This window comes from Chiroxiphia lanceolata, chromosome 14, assembly GCF_009829145.1.
Source record: "Chiroxiphia lanceolata isolate bChiLan1 chromosome 14, bChiLan1.pri, whole genome shotgun sequence".
NCBI classification, from domain to species: Eukaryota; Metazoa; Chordata; class Aves; order Passeriformes; family Pipridae; genus Chiroxiphia; species Chiroxiphia lanceolata.
This window is the reverse complement of record NC_045650.1, coordinates 12,238,663-12,261,434: the sequence shown is the minus strand read 5'-3', so window position 1 is coordinate 12,261,434 and position 22,772 is coordinate 12,238,663. Positions and strand designations below refer to the sequence as shown.

General features: G+C 38.8%; 1 protein-coding gene across 9 annotated transcripts in view; it reads right to left on the bottom strand.

The window, feature by feature from the left end:
* GRIA3 (glutamate ionotropic receptor AMPA type subunit 3) overlaps nucleotides 1-22,772 on the bottom strand; it is a 602,976-nt gene that overhangs the window by 83,561 nt on the left and 496,643 nt on the right. Inside the window, exon 1 of one of the 9 annotated variants that reach the window (XM_032702138.1) lies at nucleotides 754-881. The exons of the other annotated variants lie outside the window; for them this stretch is intronic. The gene's annotated coding sequence lies outside the window, so the exon portion shown is untranslated. Of the gene's footprint in view, nucleotides 1-753; nucleotides 882-22,772 lie in introns of those variants that run through there. 9 annotated transcript variants of the gene reach the window in all.

The following is a 22,772-nucleotide window of genomic DNA, read 5'->3' as shown; positions in this document are numbered from 1 at the left end:
ATACAGGCAAGCAGCATTTCATTTCATGTGAACAGCCGTGCCTTGGCAACAGGCAGAACTAAGTCCCTAAGTGAACAGCAGTGGAAATGGGAATGGAATCTCCTTCAAGTCATGCTATGTAGGAGTTATCAGACATTGATATGCAACCCTTTATTATAGTATGTAGATGGGAATTTGGTGCATTAGCTGTTTTGATTCAGGAAATTTAATTTTGTGCATAGTTCTAATCATTTCAACTCTGAGCAGACGCCAGTCAAAGAGAGACGTCACCTACTTCAAGCACACAGTGGTTTTCAGTGGAGTTTTATTGTTCAGAAGCACATCCATGTAGCTGTTTCTGTCCAGATAATTTATTTCCAAAACTTTCAGTCCAGTTATTTAGTCATACTGTGGATTTCTTACCCACAGCTAGATTTGAAAAGCTTACATGCAGGCACATAAACACAGAGGATCAACAACTCATTAGCTGTGCTCTGTGATAACCAGTTCCCTACACTTCTGAAACTGAAAGGAGTTTGAGCTACAGAGGAGCAACGCATTCACTGCTGCAAATTACACCAAGAGCTATTCTGAACTCAGACACCCTTGTTGGGGTACGGCAATAACAAAGAACTTGCGCTGCCTGGTCTTCCGTAGCCTGCTGTAAACCTGTAGTGGCTGTTTGAAGCCAGAGGAGCTGCATCATTACCTCATTACAGACACAAAGAAGGAAAGAGTGATTTTCTGGATTGCAATTAGATTATTATAATTCACCTTGTGACTTCCTTAAGTCTCACTCAAATGCCCTCGCTTTCTCCATGCAGGCTCCTTGATTCTTAATGCTTTCCTTTGTATGAATGCACTTTACTATCCCATGAAAGGTGGTGACAATTAATATGTACGCTCGTTTAGAATTCTTTCTGGTATCTTCTTTCCTTTGAGACTATTGAAAGAGAGGCATTTACATATGTATAGTACAATGAACTCAGTCTTCCTTAACATCATATTTTACAAAACTGGTTGTGATGTCTGTGACAGCATTGTGATTCCACTACATGTAGGAGGAAGATCTAAGCCTAAGATACTTTGTTGGCTGCAAAAGAGGAATTTTTATGTGGGAACATAAAAACCACTAATGGGGATTTACAAATGCTTTGTGTACAACGATATGCTTTTAAAAAAAACATGATTCCACCAAGTAATAAATATTTACGACTTTGTTTCATCATTCATATAATGTCTAAGCATGAACCTTGAGCTTGCTGTAAACAACAAACAGTTCGTAAGTCCAATTTTTTTTACTCCAAATTGAACAAACTGGTTCAACATATTATTAAAGAATGACACTTTAGCTCTATTTTTTGCTATGACACATACAAAAGTCATGAACTGTCTCAAGGAAAGAAGGAAAATGAACATGCCGGAGTGCAGGTGCTATCGGTTGACTGCCACGCTCCCTGTTTCAGATAACACTGAGTCAGAACTTGCTTTGTTAAACCTTGAATATCTCAGAAGAAAGTTAGGCAATTTTCCTAATTTTGTGCAATTACATGTTTATGTGGGTGTGAGTGTGTGTGTATTTTTGTATGTGTGTGTATTAGTCAGTGGTTACCATCTCAAGAGAAAGAAGAGCGATGTTACTCAGCAGCCTTTCTCCTATACATGAAAATACAGTTATAGTAAACTTAGTGTGAAAAGTTTCAGAGCCTCATAATTTCTGTGTTCTCCACCTCCTCTTTCTTGTCACATCAAGTCTTTACAGTCACAGTCCCCTCTACCCTTGCCAGTTCTTGAAATTCTCCCTGTGGTCACTGTGCTGTGCCAGCTCCTGTCTCTCAGGCCCTCTCCCTCTCCCATCCTTGCTTTGAGAAGAACCATTTGCCTTTCCTGTGGCAGCTCGTTAGGCCAGTCCTCTGATGACCTTTACAGAGCCCATTCCCCTTGCTTTACAAAAGCCTGGTTCCAACCTCCTGCTTTCAGGAAGGCAGCACTCACATCCTCGCTGTTCCCAGCCTCCGGTCTCTCTCCATGCCTACTGCCTTCAGTGCCATTTACTGCACTTTACATCGTTACCCATTACGTGTCATTTCTGTAAACAACATGTTCCAGGCTCCAGCTGTACTTTACCATTAAAAGAGCTGTTACATAAGCGGTGTGATTGTTTAAATAAAAGGACCATTTTATCTTCAAATGTGAACTTTCCTTTCTCCTTAGCATAACAATGCAAGCTGTGCCAGTTCAGGAGCACTGCCTGGGTAATGAACGGGGAAATTATTTTCCCTGTTCTGCACATGTTGGTGACCAGGCCTGTACACTGCACTTTTCCACACCCTGCCCTCAGTGCACACACCCAGTGAACGCTTTACAAGAGATGCTCTCCTCTGGAGGTGTGGAACTCTTGCAGGTACCTCTCACCTCATTCCCCCTAAAGGAGACCAGCCAGCCATGGCCACTATCTCCAGTCTGTAGTTCTTCTTTGGTGTGCATCAGACCTACTCTGAAAGACTAAGAATCGATAATTCATCACAGGTCTGTGAAGAAGTCATGCAGGAAAGGCTTTCATTGATACTGTTGCCAGTTTATACTACTTCAATCAATAAAGCCAAAAAATATTAGTTAAGACAAGAAAAATTGTCATGCTTCTAGAAGATGACAGCAATGAGATCACCTCAAAACCAGTTCATAATACCATCACTAAAATTCAGAGTTGCTCATCCTGTAGTCATTAACACCAATACAGACAACAGAAAAAAATGATTTAGATTCCAATCTGGTCTTTCAACCTCTTTTTTTTTAGTCATACCTTGGATGTATGAAAAAGCAGTAGGATGAAAGGCATGCAGTTTTGTGAATGCACTGCTTCTGAGGCTGGCTCACTTGATGGCACCACATCCCTTCATTGCACTAATAATGTTATTAGCAAGCTGGTGTTAAAGATTTAAAAACAGTCTGGTCACACAGTGGTTGTGTCCATACCTGCCAGGTCATGTAACAGACCCATATTATGTTTTGGTCCCTTTTATCCACGTACTGGGGAGGAGTTGCTCCTGTGATCTTTGAATGCAATCTCACAAGTCAATCTGATCTGCACTAAAAGCTTAGGGGATCCTGGCCTTAATATTCAAATGTATCATTGTCTGTCTCATTCTTAAAATATTGATGATTTAAAAGCGCTAACCCTCACCTAAACAGCCTTCAAAATGATTGGGCTGAAGGTAGATATAGTAATAAAACTAGAACAAAACAAGTGCCCAGCTTGCCTCTCAGCAAGCTGAAGCAAATATTTTGAATTTTGCTGAATGAAGCTTGCAAAGAAGGAAAATATTTCACATAAATTTCCCTCAAAGCAGAGAGAATATTATTTGTTGCAATGCCATCTCTGTACTTTAAACAACCCAGACGGAATTACATTCTAAGCAGTCCTCCCTGCAGCTGGGCTAAGACATATATTCACCCAGTATCTTCCTAATTCTGCCAGGGAAGCAAAGCCTGTATCTCAGTTTTTCCAGTCGTTCTTTTGATGCAAGCATCTCTCAGCTGACCCTGCTAACACAGGTGAAGAGAACATTTCACTCTTTTGCATCTCTGAAAGCTCACGAAACTTCTCCCACGTCCACGTAGGCAAAATTCACCTCAGCAATTTGCTCAGCCATATGAAATTCTATGTACTACATCACTGAACCTACTGTTGTTTAAATAACAGCAGTCATTAATGGGACATGACTAAGCGACCACACTGGAACATCTGTAGTGTCACATGAGCCCTCGCAGTTGGCACCAAAGTACTTACTGAGAAGAAATTACCACTTATGTAAATCAATCTTTTCCTGAATGTCCTTGCCTCCCACAGAAATGAAAGAGCTTGCAGTCCCTCTTCCTTTTGCCTTGCTGAGTACCAAAGATCTATGAGGGGTGTATTTTCCTGACATGCAGCATGTTTGCGCCAACTGAATGAACATCAGCTCTGATCTGAATACTTGTGTTTTGAACTATGTATCTGGGACATGATACAAAGATCTATGCTTCTGGCCCACGAGTGAACTTCAGGGATTTAAGTGTGGAGCTGTGTTTGACAAGGGCACAATGAACTCACCAAAAAAGGAGGCCATCCAGGCAAGTGATTCCCCAAGACAAATACAAATTCTATGACACCACCTTACATTTCCAGTGTACTAGAGGTCTGTAAGTTGAGATATACTTGGATATTCTGTGTGTTTGGCATTGAGCCTGGCACTAATTTGAAAGCAAACAGATCAACATATTAGGCGTGAGTAAAAAAACAAGCAGCCAACCCCAAACCCTCTCCATCATTCAAAATCCAAATGTGTCCATGAGGCAAACATGCTTCCCATAACCTATGTCTGCTTAACAACTCCATAGTAGTGGAAGAAACAAGGAACAAGCTACTGACTGAGTCACCAGGAAGCGATGCAGCAAATCTCAAGTACCCTGGAGTGCTCTTTCAGTCTAACACACAGAAGTTCAAATTATTAAATAAAAGCAGAATAAGTGTATTCCATCTGGTTTTGACCTGATCACTTCTAGCTGGTAACCAACACATAAATCTTTACACTCCACTACTCTGGTAGCAGACAAGTAGCAAACACATTTCTACACCAAGTAGCAAACACACTCTAACACTATTTTTTTTCCTTCTGCTTTTTCTCTTCTGTAAACCTCTAGTTTCCCCTGCACATACATTACAGTATTGCAACCTGTCATCCATAAACAGAGAAATATACACAAATAGATATGTCAGCTTGGTTGAGTGAATGTGAACTTGCCTGGCTCTAAAGGAGAATTTACAGGAACCATCTGGTTTGTATTTGCTTAGGATGGGATACAGCTTAAACCTGCAGGAATTCAGAGCTGCTGAATTCAAGTAAAATACCTTTTCTTCCCCCACTCCCTCCACCCCAAGTGGCTCTTTCTGAATCCATTTCACCTTGATCTCTTCTTTCATAACAACCTTGCATTTAATTCACCCCTCATTTTATTCAAGTTTTAGGTCAGTGCAACTCCAGTGTTTTTGAATGAAGCTGTGCCAGTGTAAAATGAGAGCAATGTAGTAAGGGATCAAAGAGTACAATAACCAAGGACAAAAATAAAGATGCCGTAAGCAATGCTGTCACTTCCGTAAGGGGACTTATTCATATGACTTTCACAATGATGTGAGCAAGTCTCCTGGGGTAGGACAGATAGGGATACCTCAATAAAACAATATGATCCCAAGTTTATCAAAAGAGCTGTGCTCTAGTTTTAGCTTTCCTATGCAAATCTTTATTTAAATAATTTCCGACTGAATAATAATTGAGTGATTACAGCTTCTGGATGCAGACTGGTAACAGAACAGATGTGATGGAACCACTTCAAAACCAGAGTACATTCTGCTTGAGGAAAATATAACAGGTAAACAACCATGTAGTGAAGGCAGAACTAGCACAGAAAATCAGAGAAAGGAATAATGTATTTGAGAAGTGACAGAAGATGAAGAGCATTGTGTTGTTCAGTGGGCACGGGCTGCAGGGTATCCTCAGTATGTATTACTAAGAACTCTTGATACTGATGCTACCAGAAAGCTGACAGAAGCAGCAGTGAGGGCACTCTGTCACCAGCCGATGCCAAGATCTGGGAGACACGGGCCGAGGAGTAGTGGAGAGCTCACCCAAAGGGAAAACTTTTTATATGTGAATGTCAAAATTGTAAATCTACATTAGCATTACAAATAATTAAATTCCAAGCTTTAGAAGATCTGAATTAAAAAAAAAACCAAAACCAATCTGCTTAAGTACAGAGAAATTTCATCTGCAAAGCTCTACACTGAGTCTAGGGCTTTGTCTGCCTAGCAGAGCCCAAAACCTAAAACTATGCAGTAAACACAGAATTCTTACACATACAGTGAGATACAAATCTAAAAGTTCAGTTCAAGTGATACTCCTGGTCAGCACCAATTTCCCTGAGTGCCCTGAATTCTCCAGCAAAGATGTTCCAAGCAACATCAGCAAAACCAACATTTGCTGAGTATCCTGCATCCTACTGGCATCAGGAAACTAACACCATAATCTTAGTACAGTACCACAGCCTTGCCTACATGAAGCCTTCTTTCCCTTCTATTCACCTTTGGGCACTTCTAGCCCATGACCACAGTGTTTTGAAGCCTCACTTACTGCCTCTTGCATGGAGCAAGCCAGAGAAGCCTTGCTGCTTGTGACAGACCAGCCTTCATCTGAAAAGCATTTGAATGATATAATCAGAACAGAATTTTCTTCAGTAAAAAAGGAAAAAACCAAGACAAACAGATACTTCCAATCATTTCCCTCACACAAATAGGAAACCAGTGCAGTCCTGTGCACTGGTTACTGAAGAAACCAGATCTAGTCACCATGGACAGAAAATATCTCTGCCATAATCCTCTTGATGTCAGACACCACAAAGTTGACCATAATGAGGCCTAAGCGAGATGCTCTGGCCTTCATATGTCCTTAACTTCAAGCATATTTGGATGACAGCCTCTTATATCCTCTTTCTAGTCAGGAGAGACAGAGATGATGTGTAATTTTTCTGTGTTTGCAACATGCATGGAAATCAGTGGAAGAAAATGCATAAAAGAATGAAGTTGTGTAAGGCATCCCTATGTAGGTATCACTCACAACCTTTACCTGCAACTGAAAAACTAAAAGCGAACAAAAATCTCAATGTATTGACTAGCACTCAACTGATGAGGCTAATTACTTCATGTTAAAAATACATACCTAATTGTGTTTACATATTTATCTCAGAAAAAAAGATTCTAATTAGGAATCACAGAGTTAACATTTATCATTCGGGAAAGGAAAACCTAACTTGTCTGCAAAACAACTGTAGCACATTCCACGTGAAGCCAGTTCTCAAAGGGAAAGCTTACAAAACTCAAAATCAGAGCATATGTAGATGTTGCAGGATGGGGAGAATTTAACTCATTTTTTGGCAAAAATACTGATTTTGAGAAGTATTTGGCCTATTGTATGACTTGGAGAAAACCAGAAAATGAAGAGCCACCTGATAAATAATGGCACAGTGTGCTGCTGCTCAACTATGAGCCAAGCCACTGAACTCCCTTTCTCAAGGTTTGGCTCTGGCTGGGCTGAGTGAGGTGATGCAATGAACACAGTCTTTTATTTCAGAAACAAAAGGTCTGCTCCAGTGTGTAATGCTGACACTGGCATTGACGTGGCTGTATGGATTTCCTTCCTCTCTCCAATGAATCTACAAAACTTCTGACGTGCCTCCACCTTAACAACACACTTCAGCCCAGCTTCACTCTTTCAGAAGCACATCCTGCGTGGGCCTGTCTCTCCCATGGAGTGGTCTACACTTAGCACAAAGCACTGCACTTCACACCAGATGTTCTTGCGTCATTCAGCTTTCAGAAAATTCTTACAAAACCATGAATAATGCTAACAACAATTTTAAATGACACTCAAAGCACTGGAAATGAACAGATTCGTTGTCAATATTACCACATTAAATAGGCAAATTAGAAATTTGACACAGAAAAAGACTATTTGGTCTATCCCACAGAGAGTATTAGTAATAGAGCCAATTTTCAAGTTCAGGTTGTCCTGATCCATATCTAGATTTATATTTATTTCAACCTGTAACACAGTTAAATGTACACTTTCAGAGATTCCTGTACTGCCTACAAACACATCAGACACTGAAAGTATATAGTAAAACCATCCATATGGTATCTCAGAATACATTTCCCTCTTATCTTATTTGCTAGAGTAAGTTAAATAGCTACCAGCCCCAGTGAGCTGGGATACTGATGGAAAGAGTATTTATTATTCCAGGTAAAGTTGCATAATCGTGATACGATTACAAATAGAGGTAAGAAGGAAAGTATTGCGTGGAATTATCATCTGAGAAAGGAAATAAAAATGAATTATTTTTAAGCTTAAATAATCTTTTAAGGCAAAAGAAAGCATTACTGCATTTATTATGTTATAGGCAAGAGATGTTCCGGAAAAAGGAAACATTCACTTACCAACAGCAAAGGATTTCGAATATAGCTAAAACTTGGGCTCACATACCCAAAGAGTGAAAAACACAATTTCAATATATGCTGCAAACTTAAAAATATTGATAACACAAGTTAACTCTCTACCACGACATGTATAGGTGTTTTAGCACGAGTGTGCAAGAGTATTGCTGTCTGCTTTCTCTTAAACACATGTTTGGAACTGCTGAGTCTAAAAAATGATAAATATTATTCCTTTGAAGAAACAATCACAGGAGATTATGGTAATCAGACTATGAATTGAAATACATATTCATCACAAAACCCCCCCTGGATTCACCTCAGATAAATGTCTTGGAAAAAAAATTATGCTAGTTGAATTGTCCTCAAACATAGTAAAATTATTCTATCTGACCTTCAGTCAATCAAGTTAGAAAAATATTTATTCCTCTTCCTAACCTTTATCTACACTTTCTGTTTTCAAACTACCTGAGCAAACAAATCTTATGCCTCTGAGAATTTTCATTAACAGATGCTATCAGCCTTTCAAAGTCTCTCTTCATCAACATCTCACCCTTTGGTATCCAGCATTTTAATTGCCCTTGCAGTTGGAATGTGTCTCATGTCTCAACCCGTAAGTTAATTTCCTTTTATTTATTCTGAACACTAAAAAAAATATAGCAATCAAAGGGTGAGTACCAAGCTTAAAAATATTCTGAAATTTAAATGAGTTTTTATGATAATATAAATGATAATTTATGGATCCATATTCACAGCCTGCATATGTGTTTCTTTTTAGTCACTCAGCTATTTCTGCCTTTTTTTTGCTAATACCTGGCCCTGCATATAAAGAACCTGCCAACAGACAGGCATATGCCCTCAAAATTTGTCCAAAAGTTAGCATAATGAAAGTGTACACTGCTGGATCACCATGAACATGGAATGGTATCAATGGTATCCTTCAAGAACTAATGGTCACTAGATCTTTATTAACTGCTGCTGAACTACAGACCCATATCTATCCATGACTATACAGCAAAATCACTGAACATGTGAAACTGTGTTTCTTAGTGTTATATTATCAATAAAAAAAGAAAAAAATCTTGGTCTTGCATGTGCATGTGGCAAATGGTAAAGATGCTGTTAAATGCTCTAGAAATGGTAATAACCAGAGCATTTGAAACAACTAATACTTTTGCCTGTGATCCTCTCAGAAATGGGTTCACTTCACAGTACAGCATAGGTAAAATTTTCACAGGTATCTGCTTTTCATCTTCAAAAATGGCTTGGGTAGAAGGATGGAACCAGGTTTTCAGAGGCAATTAAGATGCAGATGCTGAAGAACCTCAGTGGGTGAGATACCTGCACTCCACTGCTTTCAGTGGCAGCCAGACACAGATCCCACTGACGTGCTTTTCACAATGTGACTCCGTGTGTGTTGAAACCCTAAATACCTGTCCTGTGTCCCTTTGGAAATCACTTACAAAAATAGGATATCTGCATCTCAGAATATGTACTCTGTGGCCTGCTTAAAAAGTGGCACAGAATTCTCTACAGAATATGCTGCTAATTAGTTATTTCACTGCAACACGTTCAACAGGTGCACAGATAAGGACTGTCCAACTAAATGGGATGTACATATATCCAAGACAGACTATCAGTTAGTAGCTTGAAGAAGTGAAAGGAGATGGAAAATTCCCCTCCATGGCTGCAGTGTGGTAGAGTACCTATGACAAGAAAGGGGTTGCATGTAAACTGCATACTCCCTGTTTTCACAGTTTTAAACTAAACTGTTCTTAATGTTTTCTCTGAGTTGTTTTGTAAAATTAGGAAACTATAACAAACACATCCTTGGGACCAGTCAGGCTCAGTACTCCAATTATGTTGGGTTTTGCACGCAATTATGCTGCCAAGTGTTTATTATTATTTACAATGCTTATATGTTATTTGAATATTCAGTCCAATATTCAGTGAAACAAAAGAACTCTTTTATTCCATTTGCTTTGATATTATACTGATGCATGACTACTCTTCCATGACTCCAAAGTCCCACAAATCTGATTGCATGGTTAGCAAACTACAATGGTAAAATATGCAAAAACTTTAGTATTATCTAATCTGAAGTAGAAAATACACAGTGAATGGCACACACAGCTAGAAGCCCAAGCACTGATAGTTCTGATCTCCCAGTTTAACATTCCTGTAGTCATTCAGGCAAAGAAAGATTTCACAGAACAGGGGAGGTCTCTGGTTTGAAGAGTGGAAAGGTTGTAAGTGTTCTGTGCAAATCAACACTTTCAAACAGAAGGCTCTCGTTCCATCACTGCCCTCCTGCAGTAGGGTGACACTTCTTGTCGACTCTTATATTTTCCCCCCAAGTAAACTAAGTAAAATTTTAACACTTTCTGCCACTGTAATTATCTCCATGCAGGTATGAAATACAAGGGAAAACCAGGTCGGTCACGCCTGCAAGCAACCGGAGTTGACTTCAATAAAAAATTTCCATCTAACCTTACTAATTATTGATGTACAGATGTTCTAGGCTCAAAATGTAATGCCTGTGCTCACTCCAGGGAGCTGGTCCCCTCTGGCTGTACTCAAAACTAAACTAACTCTCCTCTGCAGTGAAATATCGAGCCAACATCTTTTTTTTTACAGCAAAAAGTTCTACTGTTGTTTCTGCAAAAAAAAGCAAACACTTATAAAGCATATTCTTTAAACACTGGATCCTTACGACTGTGCTATACACCATAGCATATCAAGAGCTCTAGAATCACATTCCAGCTGTACTGCTGTGTTTAACAGCTCCCAGAAAGGTCTCAGCTTTCAATGCCAGATATTTTTGCTCAGTGTTTGGAGCATGTGCCATCACTTTACTGATTCTCTTTCTTTTTATTCTTTTCAGTGCAGCAAAAGTTTTGTTCCTGTTTTACAAGGTCTACACTGTGCATCTCTGCCCTCATTCACTGGATAGCCCTTCTGTCTCTCCTGTAATGGAAGTCTTGCTGTCTTCATTCCTATTTTTCAGAAATAGCACTGTTGTCCTCCTCTGCTACACTTCATGGCTTCTGCTCAATTTACTTCCCCCATTGTGATTCACCTCTGTCACTTTGGATGATATGGAACTGAGGGAGGATTAAAAATAAAAGCATGCTGAAAGACACAGGGCTGAGACCATGGTCCTACTGCCATGCAGTGAAGCACATCTACACCTCCACTGATTATGTTACCTTAGTGGTTCAGGTACTCCAGAATAAAACACTTTAGACGTTCAGTCTATCTATCCCAAGCACACTCCCAAATGTCCTCTGTTCTCAAGACTCTGGAGAGGAGTGGATTTATTCCATTATCTATCTCGAACAGCAGAAAAGAAACAACTTTCCAATTCCTCAGCCTTCCACATAACACTCCCACCTCATTTTCCACATATAGTAATATTTTATTCTCCCTCTTCCATCCTGGAACCATAACACCTTGGGAGTGAAGCAGGAAGAGAACTAAATTAACTGTGTATATTCTAGATCAGCTCTTTCCCATTCCCTGCCAAGAGTTTTAAAACACTGGCAATCAGCATTAGCCTAAATCTGCTTCAGCTAAAGTCATGTGGAATTCTTGTGGGAGTTCAGAGATCACTTGCAATTATTCGCCCCATATTCCCAAAGAGATTAGTGTGTGCTATTCCAAAAAGAGTTTACAAAAAGACAAAGTTCAGATCTCAGCATTTAAATCTGAGTGACAGGAAGGACCCCATGCCATTCAGAATTTAAAAAACAACAATTTGCAATATTCTTCACATAATTCTTCAACTCTGATATCAGGCCACAGCCACAAAGCATATCAATAGCTGTAAATCATCTTGTTTACAGTCTAGCCCTGCAAATGCTTCCTTTGAAACAAAGTAATCACAAAGTAATTCACCTAATCCTAATCACTAAATGCTTTTCCAACACACTGAGTTCCAGGCAGTTTTGCCATTCACTGTGGAGGGAACAGCATTCAGAGCTATATCAAACTGCTCACACTAAGGTTAAACACACATCTGCAGGATGATTTTGTGATTTTGCACTGCAGGCACCACAGGTTTTGCACTGTGCAGGTGGCTTATTACTTCTGGTTGAACACAATTACATGGCTCGTCTCTTGAAGCTAAAAATTAACTTCTCCTGGCCAACGGCAGCAAATTATTAAAGACAGAGCAAAACAATATTTTACTTTGTTACGCATAAAAAATTGAAGACCATGTCTCTTCAGCTCTATTTGCCAACTTCACATACTTCAACTTATCTTTCTTAGCTTCCTTATGATGGATGTCTTCAACCACCAGGAATCTAATTCTTACCAGTAGCACTTACCAAAGTGGAAACTCATGCCTGTTGACAAGAAATGAATATGCAGCTCTCATAGAATATCAGGAGTAACTTAAGTCTTCTAAAAGAGCTGATTTTATACTGTCCAGAGCTGGGAGAAAGTGTAAATTTGAAGCCAAATTATAATATTCTAGGAAGTCACAGAGATCAATTCATGGCCAATTGACATGAGATTCAAGCAGTACAGAAAAGTCTAATACACTAGACATACCTCCCATGGACTTCTCTAGGAATTCTGAGTGGAGCTGAACATCTGCAGTGGCACAGGAAAGCACCTCCTTGCTATCATTCCTATTTTTTTGCTTGATTTTCCTCTTAAATAAACATTAATCATTGACAATGTGAGAAAAGTTCCACTCCCTACCGAAGCTTCAGTTCTTGTATCCTTCACACAGTTCCTCAGAACAACATTGAGCGTGATCTTCAAGCACACACTGGATCCAGCTTTAGCACTCCAGTGCTTTTCCCCACCTGGCTGGATCAGATCACATCCCTCTGCACTACATAGTTAATAAAACTGCAACACCTGTATCTGACATACACATATTGATCTCAGTGATATACTGCTAAAAGGCTATTTCAAATATTCTTTCTCCCAAAAGTCACATGAATAATACACTTAATTTCTTTGGAAAGAATCCCATGGGGGAAAAAAAAAAAAGCAAAGAAAAAGGGAGACATCTTTAAAGATAAAATATTTCTATGGTGCCCTTATCCTTTTTTTTTTTTTTTTTTTTGGCCTGAAGCCATGTAATTCTTTTCTGGCTGGCTTGTTCTGTCACAAACAGAATGACCTTTATTGAATGGTCAGCAAATGTGATGGTTTTAACACAGCTGCAGTTGCGGTGAAACTGCTGCCCCATGATCGTACCCTTGCTCACAAAATGCAGAGGCTCCACTGGGTATTGTCAAAGCAACTCAGAGCAGCTGAATGCAACAATCCAATTAGTGAAACAAGCCCAGTTCATGCATAAAGTCTCTTCCAGGCACCATTAGAAAACAATGTACAGAGGCCTGCCTTTTACACTACATATTTCTATTAACTGCAGAAGAAAAAAGCTGGGATACTTTGCAGTTTGACTTATCTAAAAAGACCAGAGGTATGGAAGGGGTCTGCTTTTATTACACTGGCAGAGCTGGCTGCTAGAATACAATAGTAGGCAATGGTCCTTTATGATCAGGGCCACAGCTGATGGTAGAGACACCAACTTCTCCTTTCTCCACAAGGAATACAATAAAAGCTTACTTTCCTGACAGGGTAATTTTTTTGTTATATAGCTTAATGGATTTTGGAGTCTCTGGCCTGTTGCTTAGGATTTTTGCTTTGAAAACTGAATAGGATAAAGGAAAAGCTCTCAGTTTTAACAGGATTTTTATCATGGTATTTGTAAGGGCCAGTGTGAGAACGATAGATGCCACCAGGGCTAAGAGATAAGACAGTCTTAACATTAGATTTTGTTTAGGTTCATCTGTTCCATCTGCAAAAATACTATCACCACCAGAGATGCAAGTGTGTACCACAGCTTCACTTGACTCCTGTGGTGCCACAAGTACTATTCATCTTCTGTATGAGGCAAGACAAAAATAACAGAGATTAGGTTGCCTGTCTGGAAAGTACCAGGCAAGAAACATGACAGCAAGGAAACCTGACTGCTTATTGTCTGATGGTTCTTGTGTCTGGGCAGAAACTTCTCTCAGCAGCATTAGCTCTTGAGTAGCTCCTTACAAACAGACATGATTCTAGCATGTTTCTGATAATCATTCCCAACAAAAATACAAACACTTGGGGCAAAGGGAAAGCATCTCTCATTTACATCAATAAAATAATATGTTATTACCCACTTTGCTAACTTGTTGCTTAAGTGAACAATGTTTAAGAAGTCTTCAGAGATAATGCATTATCAGCATTACACAGCAGTTCGAAAATGTCATGGGGACAAGACCACAATGAACAGAAAATAAAACAAACATGGAAAAGTTTGCTCTGCACCTGAGCAATTTTAACAAAAACTGATATGTGGAGATTACTAAAATAATGTCCTGATATATTTCTTTCTGGCAAAAAAGCAGCATGTTTATTGTTGGCTGGTTTTCTTCTGTAAACTCTGGTCAGTGTGGTCTCAAATAAAGCAGAAATGTTTTTGATGCCCTGCCTGAGTCATATTGGGTGTATAACTTCATTTACTGTTTATGGAAGTGTCCAGTTAGCAATTACAGCTCTTTTAATTCAGTAACAGAGTTGGTGATTTTTTTTCAATTAACATTGCATTCACTGCAGAACAGACAGTTAGGAGAGGACCACAACTATGAGGCCAGGCTGAATTTATAACTCAGGCTGAAAAAAATGAAGGAAATAATTTTTCAAAATCAAAGTAAATGATTTTTCTTTTCAAAACTGAACAAAGATTAGACTACAAGTTAGTCTTGAAATAACATAGACCAGATTTCTTATAGATAAACTAACATTTCTCAACTTCATCCAAAATGAATGTTGTAATTTCTGTTTCACCCAACATTTCCCACTCCTTCTCAGGTTCCACTTGACTTTAAGTTATTCTTTCTAGGCTTTAATTCTGTCAGTCAGGAAAGAAAATATACATTTGTCACTTATGTTGAAGAACCTAGTGCTATGCTATCACAGGATAAAGAAAAAAAGCCCTGTAAAGGAAATGAGAAAAGACTGTGAATAGTAACTTGAGAAGAAGACACTGCACTAAGGAATATTCAGTAAAGGAGAGTCATTAAAAAAGACTAAAACCAGGGAAATGCAACAGCTTTCAGCTTTTCTTTAACAAATATGTCCCTGAAAATCCCTGAAGGATCACAGAGAAATCATTAGAACATCATTTTTATTAGTTTACAGAAAACTAGTTTCCCTTGTGATACAGCAATTTCTGCTTTTATTGCTTCTAGACTGTGGTCTCTGTGTGACAATTGAGGCAGCTACTCTTCATACTGTAACTCATATAAATACACCTCAAGCAATAAAACTGAAGCTAATTCTCGATTTTCTAGTAAAACGTCCACTGAAGCCTCTCCATTTCCCTTCATTCTAGTGTAATAATCAGCAATTATTTGTTTAAAGTAGTTCCCAAGAATCCCCATTGTGACAGATGCTGCAGAAACAGAGAGCAAAAATGTATTCACTCCCCACCTTCAGTAATGACTGCAGGTTAAATAGAGTAATTAAGAGAAGTTCTACCATTTGACCTCAAGGGTGGTATAAAACAAGACAATCAAAATATTACAAAGTGGTCCACAGCAAAACTTCTCATTATTGATACAATGAAGTCATTGTTCTTAAGCAAACATTTTAAACAGCATCCATTATTCATGTGAAGTCCTAAAGATTACCTGCCTGGGATTTAGAAGAAAGAACACATTTGAATATCAAAAATTGGCAGATTTTTTTCATCTTCTTTCATAATAATGATTTTGTACAAGTTTTTATCTCTGTGTTACAATTCTGTTGTTTGAAATGGACCTGTCAAGAAATTATTTTTAAACATATTAGGTCAAACCTTCACCTGTGCAAATCTGCATGGCTTCACTTCAAAGAAATGCAATGAATGGCTTTTGCTATGCTCTGAGGCATATGCTGATTTTTACACAACTGAACTGACTTGGTTACGTCCAGTAGCAGTGTGAATTCCCTGCAGTAAAGGTTTTAATGTTAAAAACATTTTGATAAAATCCAGCTTTATAGTCAGAGGGAGGTCAGTGAAGTCACAAAAACACTATCTGCAGAAAAATGCACATGAATATCCCATAAACCAAGACAATATCTATGCAAAATGAATAGCACTTCAAACTTAAGAACAAATAACAACATATCTCCTATTATCTTTTTATCTGTAATTTTCATAAGAGACCCAATAAAGTGTTATGAGGATGCAGCTGGCATCTGAAGTTCACTCTGAGCCACACAGTGATGTGTTTACATTGCCTACTGTGGCCAGTTTTTGAAGAAGGTGAATCCAGAGACCACATAAATTGAATCTAAATTGTAATGGTCTAAAGCTTAGTGTGCTTGGCTTCATGTATATTATTAATGAAAACTACTCAGTGTAGTTCTATACAGGTCAAACTTTTGAAATCATTGCTTTTCTTTATGCCTCCAGATGTGTAGTTTCACAATAATTGTTAAAATAATGGAAATTAATGCTACATAATTAAGCTGAATACTTCCCTATTATGAAATGGTGCTTTACTGCAGAGATATTATTACATGGTTCATGTGAAAAGCATTGTTTGGTCTTGTATGTTATGAATGCTGTGTGCACTTAGACTTCTCTCTGAATTGTAGCACAAGGAAAACATGCAAACCAAACTGGTCATCATGAAATGTATGCCATTTTCATCCATTTTACTGTTTTCTTTGAGAAGTGTAGCTAAATGGTTCCAGAGAGGATGACTACAATAACAACTACGATAACACAATACAGATGCACACAATTTTCACTTGCACCAACATATCTAAAACCAGACAAATAAGCAATGAGACAACTCTGAAAAATGCTTTAGGGCACCCAAATTAATGTTAAAATGTGGAAAGTAACTAAGTCTTTTTATTACTGTTTTTTTCTTACTGAAACAGGACAAGTACCACACTGTGATGAATGTGTTCCAAAAGTTTGTGTTCAAACTGTCTCCATGATGTGGAATATCTCTAAAAGCACCACAGACACTTGTGTAACTGAGGCAGTTCATTGTAAGGCTTTTTTAAAATAGCATAGCATGAAACTCAAACTGTCAGTGCATAAATTACTGCTGCCTTGAGGCTGCAATAACTTATGCATCCTTGTATTCACCCTCATATACCTCCCTTTCAAAGAGAAGCTCAGCTCTCCCCTCCTGCCCCCACCTCTCCACCTCTTTGTGGCAACCATTACAATGCCATTAAAAATCTGTTAATGCCATTGAAAGTCCTGCCTCACCACGTGAGGTGAGGGAGGCAGAGAACCGCATAACAAACATCAGGAAAAAACAGGAGGGTTTAGGGGTTTATTTTTTTAAGAAATATCTGCAAAAAATGTTATTGTAATAATTATGTGTTCATATAACTCATTATTATTTGTCTACAGTCCAGTATAATTTGATTTTATTCCTTTAATAAAAACTTGATCTAATTTGTGGTTATCACTGTCAGTTCATGGACAAAAACAACTGATCAATAATGGTAGTACTACCAAGCAATAGGCAATTCTGTCTAGAGATCCATTACTGACACCACTGTAGTGAGCTGCAAGGTTTGATCTTGCTGAGCCAAACAATGTCAGGAGACTGGCTTCTTTGTTTTTCATTTCCCTGTTTTTGTTCTTCTCTTTTCTTTTTCATTCCCCTTAAAGAATAAAGCCTTATCTTGCTAATAAAAGATGTGCTAAACTACACAGACTGTAGACTAATATTTGCTCCTAAAACCATAATATCCCCTTGTTTAAGCTGGGGAAAAAAAAGCCGGTAAGAACCAAGATTGCAGCAAATAGCATTCTTTGATCTAAAAACACACAATATCTTTAGTCTTAGGTGCAGATCATGACAGAATCCAGTCTACGATGCTGTTATGTGTATATAATGCTGATAAAATAATTAAATTGCACTGAAAGGATTTTATACTGCAGTTCTGACTTAAACTCATAAAATTAAATTCTTGATGAATTAATGCACACAGACTGAGGTCAGTGTGGTATATGACTTTGGCATTTCGTAAAGATGAGTGACAATTATGGATTCTTTCGGATATTTCAGATGGCTCAACAGGACATAAAGTAACCGAAAATTACAAATATATTGTTTATATCACAACTTTATCCAATATTTTAGTTTATTTGATGTACTCATCCATTAGAACCACACATAATTCAGTATTAACTACACCAATCATACCGAGTTGAAGGCACCCAAGAGTTTTAACAAATGCTTTCCCACATTAATTCTGAGACTACATCATTATTTTTATACCACCAGGGGGATCATAGTGTAAATTTACATGGCCATATATAGTCTTTGCTACAAAAGTGACAATATTATGTCCTTAACAATGACCAGCATGAAACACCATGCTAAAAAAGACACCTGAACATCTCTGCATTATTTCCCATATCTATCTAATGGCTTCAGAGTGCCTAAAACATTCTAAGGTACCCAGAGAAAACCTTTAATGACCATTGTAATGCATTTTCTTCTCTGGGAAAGTCCTCTTAACTATTACTATGAGATCTAGACAGCTTAAGAACAGCTCAGAGCCACTGCATTTGAGAATGCTTTGTACACCATGTCACAACAACAGGAAAGGAGTAAAAGGGCTTTTCACTAGAATATCTGGAAGTGGCTTTTACTTTACAAAGGGGAAAGAAGCCTCAGTTAAATTCTCACAAACCATAGGTGCTGATTAAAAAAACGCCACAACTGAAGAGAGCAATTCGGATGTGTCTTTGGCCTTGGGCAGTAGGGTTCAATGCCTAGTGTAGAGTGGTCTTGCTCTTTTATAACCCCATTCTCAAGTACAGCTGGGCAGATTATCAAAATCTGAGTTATCAAAAATTAATTACTTCTCTCCTGAATATGAACAGGAAGTCGAGAAATAACTCATAGCTTCATAAACAGCAGAAGAAATGCTACGAAGATATTACCACTTTCATGCAAATAACGGTAGTCCTCTTATGCCTAGTATGTGCACAGCCCTGGTAATTCACTGCATGTTATTGTTATTATCAGCACTGACAAAAATATCTCCTCAGCAAACGACACCTCAGAAGCTCCTAAGAAACCTTAACAACCACTGCTTGGTATCTGTTAACCCTTCCAGACTGATGTCAGCATGGCACTGTGGTGCTCATGGCTTCCCAACACGCCCAGCTCCAGCACAGATCCCTGTGTTGGGGCACACAACAGGACTGGGCTGTGTTTCCAGGAGTCACAGCTCGGGCTTATGGAATTCTTCAGTCTCAGAGAGGATGCACTAGCCCACACTGCTCACTGAGCTACTCCCCTGGCAAAAGCACTGTACTCAGGCTTCATCCCACACACCTGGAGGGAGCACAGACGCACCTCACGGGCAAATCCAGACTCCAGGGCACCCCTGCGCCGTGGAGCACTGAGGAATCTGGGCCTAAACACTGGAGGAGAAATGCTTCAGCATTAAAGGGGATACTTTGCTGTTCTAGGAGATGACAACTCTGTTCAGTTTAACAAGCTGAAGAGGGGCCCTGACTAAATGCTGCTAAGCTGTGCAAAGCACTGACCGCTGATTTGCTTCCTTGGGCTGCTGACAACCAAGGTAAGTCAGAAATACGTGTAAGTGCAAAGCAACAGTCTGTGAACACGATGAGCTCAGGATCAGGAGGAATAAAACCTCAGGTCACCTTTCCCTCCCAATGATTCTTTGCATCATGAACCAAAGCAAAAGAGGTGGCCAAGAAAAGCTATGCATCTGAAGCTGAAGAAATGAATAATTACTTGTTACTGAGTACAAAATTCATGTCAGGAACTTTTAACTTTTTTTCTTTAGAGATTAATACTTAATCACTTTATGGAGCTATTTTTCATCCGACTGTACTACTGTATCTTATACACCTCCTGAAATGCAGGCTCACAGTGCTGTCCTACTCTGAATTGCAAGAAGAGAATTCAAAAATAAAAAAAAGGCAGTGTGATATTAAACGTCTCATGAGAAACCAGAGAAAAATCTCTTTCTAAAAAGAAGAATTCTTTAAAAACTCCTTAACCTACATACAATACAAGGTCATTTTACCTGCTAGCTGAGTGGGTTTGCCACAAATGCATTCACATTTATTCTTCTTCTACAAAGCACTTGAGTAATCTTTATACTTACTAACAGAGTTGATATTTTCTAGGAAGAAAAAGGCACGTGGACAAACTAGTTTGGTAAATTCTCTGAAGCCTGAAAGAAGAAACTACATCTAAAAGGGCCAAGTGTCATAGACAAATGAAAGTACTGAATCTATAACCAATGGATTTGTTCATATAAACTCCATGGTAAACACCTTTAAATAACTCCCTTAAACGCAAAGCTTCTAAGTAACCCATTATGAGTTTCTTCAAAGGCTCAAGTATTTTTCTACATGAAAAGGGAAATTCATGCTAAAATTTAAGGGAATTCTTGTGCAGGAGTATGAAAAACTGCTTTTCATTAGTAACCATGGCCACTGAATTCCACTATGACATTCTGCAGATCTTAAGTCAAAGCTCACTGCGCTTTCAATGCAACAAAGGTATTTCTGCATACATAAGCAGATGAAGACCAGGTTGGGTAACCTGCTGATCAGTACATCAAATCTTCCATCTCAAAAATGGGACTGGAATCCCTTGCATATCAACATCCATTCATTGTTGTTTGAGACCATCAAATGAAAATCACTTCAGGAGCACAAAGCCTTTAACAAAACTAAATTTTTACACACCATTCACCCAGCATGATATAGTTCTGCATCAAAAGAAATTCAAACTGCATATGAAGTCTCTCTTTTAGTAGTGAGAAAAGAACATGTCGTTGCTCAGCTGAGAACTGTTTTGGAGTATCTGAGGTCGCTCTATGAAAGGAGAAGCTTTGATTTACTAACTTGTTGAGATACTCCATTTTACTCATATATTCCTCAAACGCTGGAGAAATCTCTTTTGTGTTTGGTGTTCTTTTATCACTTGCAACTATTACAGTCATTCCATTAAGCCACAACAGCCTGTGCTCATTCCACAGTTCTTCACTCAGTGACTGGTTCATTTGCCTGGGCCGAAAACCATCTTCTCACTATCGCATCAAGCTCACAGAAGTGTGCGGTCTCTCATAGTGTATGTTGGTTATCTGTTCCCTCACTGTGAATAAGAAACAGCCACTGTTGCATAAATTCCATGTGCCACCAATAATAGCTGTCACTCGGGCTAAGAAACAACAATTTCTAGGTTAAGAAAGATGCACAGGAAGAGTAAACACACAGTCAAGATCCAGTGAAGGGTGATAACATTTGTAAACTTGTAAGAATACTAACATGTTAAGCAACTGCCACCTTAATTGCATTAAGGCATAGGGTGTCAAAATGTCTTTCCTTTGGAAAACTCGTGATAACCAGAACATGCTCCTCCATTGAAACAAGTACTAAAGTTCATACACTAATTCAATGTTAAACGTCATACCTCAAAAATTGCTTCCTCTTGATTCTGTGTTAAATAGTGCTGCTGTCTTCAGTCACCCTCAGAGTACCAGCCCCCTTATGCAGACTTTAAGTCAGTGAGATAGTTTATTTCCATGAACAGAATCAGCCCAGTTCCCCAGGTGAAGCCAGTCTGCCTTGCTTGGAGCATGTGAGCCAAAGACTTCAAGTTTTTAAAGCTGTTCTGCATATACAGATGGAACATAATAAACTCAAGCAAAGTAACTTTCAGTAACTCCTAGATCTGTTGGGTGAGACGGGTTAAATAAATAGGGTTGATAAAGATTTACCTGCAGTCTTTTGCACGCAGAGATTCTTTTCTACAGTCATCCTTTCTAGTCTAAAAAGTCCCATCTCCTCGACAGGATCAACAAATTCCACCTCGTTGCCTCTGATTCCAAGCAAATCCTTTCTATCACCTCTAAAGCTTGGCTTTGTGTCAAGTCCTTTCCTTTGCCTCAGAGCAAAAGGGCCAACAATGCCTCTCATGTATCTTTTCAGCCCTTCCCCTCTCTACCTGCACTCGGAAACTGTCTTGAACTTCAGCTTTGTTTCAAGAAATCTGGAGAAGTGAGATACTGACCATTTAAGCCTTGCTGATGGCCACATACAATCAAATGACAGTTAAAGCTTCTGCTACTTAAATGACTTGTGCAAACAATGAAAAAAATTAAATGTTACAGCTCTACCAAAAGTTGATAAAACATGCATATTTATGAAAAGCTAAATATTTAAATGCATGCATTTACATGATTTAGCTTACGAATACAATCATTCCCAGGCTCATCTCTAAGGCTTTGGTGAATGGAAGTGCTGCTGGTTCTCCTGTTTACTACATAAGATATTCAGGGCCACAGCTCATGATCCTGAGAGTTTCAGTTGCTTTCATTAGGACTACGAGGGCTCACATGTCCAGAACTTCCAGAAATTCAGACTTCCAGAAATTATTTACGCAGGACCTGCCTGTTCATACTCTGTATACTGAACGTTCTGACTCAGGTTTATGACCTGATTTCACATAAAGTCAAGTTAGATACTGACACTTTCTCAGCCACAACCGGATTCACAGCCAGTGTGAGTGAGGCTACCATAATATCCTTTTCTTCATGAATGGGCTGACACACTTTCTTATTCTCAGAGGTCCCATGAAACAAGACACAAACGTGTTGCACATGTGTAGTTACTCCTCTTGTTGGAAAGCACTGCTGGCAGTAGTGTGTGTTCCAACAGCTTCAAAGGATCCTCAGGAATTTGGCCTGG